The 3846-nt window shown below is 37.9% G+C and overlaps 1 pseudogene; it reads left to right on the top strand.

Moving 5' to 3' along the window:
• The first annotated feature begins 559 nt into the window (after window positions 1-559).
• LOC113751724 lies at window positions 560-2391 on the top strand (annotated as a pseudogene).
• The last annotated feature ends 1455 nt before the right edge of the window (window positions 2392-3846 follow it).

Here is a 3846-nt window from a genome sequence, read left to right as displayed (position 1 = left end):
AATGCCTCTGGTTTTAACATGCAAAAACACTTCCTGCCCCAACTCGTACGGAAGTCAGTGTGCTTTTTTGGTTGCATCCGCAGACGGTTCTCGTATATATCCTCTCCACGCGCTGTACAACAATTTAACGTCTCCGTCTTCCTACCATAGGCAGGTTCCCACCATAAAGGTATCCCAGTTTGGCATGGTAAATACCACAACTACTCCCAATTATTCACCATGAGCTATGACTTTGTTGGGGACGGACAGGACATTTATCAGAAGGATCGTCCTTAACAGTGCACAATCAGAATTTGACGATTCGAATCATTTTTTTTATCTCATTTTTAATAACATGTGTAGATTTATAAAAATTTATTCTAAAGTTACACGTCATGCAAATAAAAATTACATCGCATATAAATAAAATTACGCGATATGTAAAATGCACAAAATTGCTATCCGACTTTGTTTTTCACTTGATGTGATTGACAGACACCACCAATAGGCAATAACCGAGTAATCTTCGTATAAGACAAAGTCCTTAAGTGCAAATTAAGGAAAGGAATAAAAATACTTGAGCTAACTGTTAGGCTCCTAATCCTACATAATGAAAGGAATAAAAATACTTGGATTAAGTATTTTAAATTCGATTCTGCTCAAAAGTTACTCGAGTCAATCCGTGAATTTGGCTCATGGACCGGCGACGATACGATAGAAAAACGAAATCAATTGCGACCGTGATCGTATATATGTCAACACCTCAAGAAAAGCTGTAGGCAAGGAGAAAAATCATAGAGCTAAAATTCCAATCCTATTTCATGGCAGGCAAATCCGGCAGCTTACATGTTGTCATGTTTCCTTGGTTAGCCTTCGGCCATTTCATCCCTTTTCTAGATCTCTCCAAATTCATTGCTCAAAGGGGTCACAAAGTTAGCTTCATTTCCACCCCTAAAAACGTCGATCGCCTCCCTAAAATCCCCCTAGAGTTTGCTTCTTCTATTACCTATGTAAAAATCCCACTTCCCCGAGTTGATGGGCTTCCGGAAAATGTGGAGGCCACCGTAGACCTCGGTGGTCTTGATGTTGCCGTTCTCAAGAAAGCCTACGACGGACTTGAGCCTGAGTTGACTCGTTTCTTGGAATACTCAGCTCCGGACTGGATCATTTACGACTTTGCCCCATATTGGTTACCTCCCATCGCAGCTAAGCTCAACATATCTAAATCATTCTTTTCTATTTATAGCGCTTTCTCTATGGCATTCTTGGCACCCCCTTTTGAAGTACTGATCACGGGTACTGATCCCAGAACTAAGGTCGAGGATTTTACGGTTCCACCAAAGTGGATCCCATTCGAGAGTAAAGTGGCTTTTAAGTTACACGAGAGTAGATGGATGTTGGAATCTAGGAACCTAGATGGATCGGGTGTATCGGATTTGCATCGGGTTGGATCGGTTATAAAGGGTGCAGATGTTATATTGATGAGATATTGCCACGAGTTTGAAGGCCAGTGGTTGAAGTTGGTTGAAGATTTGCAACCACGGCCTTTAATACCGGTGGGATTAATGCCACCCCCGGTGGAAAAAAGCAGCCTGGAGAACAATGAGTCATGGATTGCAATCAAGGATTGGCTTGATGGTCAAGGTAAAGGCTCAGTGGTTTATGTGGCACTTGGGAGTGAGTATCACTGAATCAACTCCAACTCAGTGAGCTAGCTCTGGGGCTCGAGTTATCCGGGGTACCATTTTTTTGGGCTCTAAGGAATCCATCTGGTCTGCCAGGGGGGTTTGAAGATAGAGTCAAGGGAAGGGGTATTGTTTGGAAGAATTGGGCACCTCAGCTTAACATACTGAGTCATGATTCAGTGGGTGGATTCCTGACTCACTGCGGGTGGGGTTCGAGTGTAGAGGGGCTCATGTTTTGTCATCCGCTCATTATGCTGCCGTTTGTCATAGACACGGGGTTGATTGCTAGGGTGCTAGAGGAGAACCAGGTGGGGATAGAAATACCAAGAAATGATGTAGATGGATCGTACACGAGCGACTCGGTTGCCAACTCGGTAAGGTTGGTTATGGTGGAAAATGAAGGTAAAGTCTTCAAGGACAAAGCTAAAGAAATTGGTGCAATATTTGGAGATCAGGATTTGCACAACAGTTATCTACAGAAGTCTGTAGATTACTTGGAAAAGAACAGAAATGAATCCAGATAAGAAGGAACTATCTCATACACTTTTGCACAATATAAACACTGATCAGTATCCATAGTGCACATTCTGCCCAGATTTCTATTAGTACTGTCAGATCCATCCTATCTGACATACGTTTGTAATCTTGCTTCTTTTAATATATTTTGCGTTGCTTGATTAAAAAAAACAAAAAGAATGCATTGTCCTGTTTTCTTTTGTATTTTTAATTTAGTCGTTACTGAAATTACATCATTTCCTTCTTTTTTTTTTATTTGATAATAAAAGAAATTGAATTAAGATTAAAGTTACTCAATTACAAAACATGGGGTGGGGTACTCACGGCCCTAATGTCTCTATCCAGAATAGAGATAATTTCTGGAGGCCAAACAAAATGCAAGACAAAAGAAACAGTTTGATCACAACCTAACTTTGCTGAAGCATCAGCCGCGTGGTTTCCTTCTCTGTAAACATGTGGTTGAGGTGGACCCCTTCGAAGGATGAAATCAGGCGCCGACGGTCCACAAGAAAAGCAGCATATTTATGTCAGCATTGAAGATAGGACAGTTTCTACATCAACTTCAGCTTCAATTTGAGAGATGTCAAGGGACTTTGCCAGCAGAGGTCCATCCCTTAATTCTACACACACATTTGTTTCACTGCGGAGTTCCAATAAAACACACCCTCCACAGTGTTCAGTGTGGGAAATTGCATAAACCTTCCCTGAGGTTTCTTACACTAGCACTCACCTCCCTTGTAGTTTAGAAAATAGCACTTACCACCCTTGAACATAAGGTTTGTGTTGCACATTCAGTCCATACCAGAAAAGTTACCATTAAATTTTTTTTTGTAAGGAGTGAGATGAGAAATTTGTACCAGATTTGCCCTTCATACTACTTGCCAAGTTGTATTAACAAAGAAATGACAAACTATGAAAAGCTATTAAGAATTAGTAAAATTCAATGGGTGTAAGTGCAATTGAATGAAATTTACCAACAATACATGAAATAACGTGGATACTAATGGCTAGTTAAATGACTATTTATCCAGGTTCTTGTAGCAAAGTTTATAAAGAATACATACATACATACATACATATATATATAGACACACACATATACACACACATATACATACACACACAAATATCAGAGGTTTACATTGAAAGTCAAAAAATAATATTCGATAAATTAATAACTTCTATTAAATAATAATTTTGTTAGTCCCTACTTAGGCTAACAAGCTAAATTAATAATTTTGATAAAATAATAAGATAGTAATTTTTTGAAAACCTTATATAGTCGTTTGGTCCCATTCATATAATAAATTAATAATTAACTAAAATTTCATATTACATTTTCCTAAAATATAAGTCTATTGTTACTTGTTTTTTCTTAAAACTTAAATCTAACTGAATATCGTCCAAAATCAACCATGACTGATCAAATGCATAAAGCATTATGTGAGTGAATATAATAGAGAGCATCCGACATGCATGTGGGCATCTATCTTTTTGTCATCTATTACTTAGTATTCCTAAATCTTTTTGGCATCTTGATAATACAAAAATGATATCGATTATGTAGATATTAATAGAATTAAATTATACTTACAAATCAAGTATATATGGATTGATTAATATTCTTTAGATATAATTATAAGTATATTCGACATATTCATAAATT

Source organism: Coffea eugenioides, chromosome 11, assembly GCF_003713205.1.
Source record: "Coffea eugenioides isolate CCC68of chromosome 11, Ceug_1.0, whole genome shotgun sequence".
NCBI classification, from domain to species: Eukaryota; Viridiplantae; Streptophyta; class Magnoliopsida; order Gentianales; family Rubiaceae; genus Coffea; species Coffea eugenioides.
Note: the sequence above shows the minus strand (reverse complement) of the source record. Positions and strands in the feature narration are given on the sequence as shown.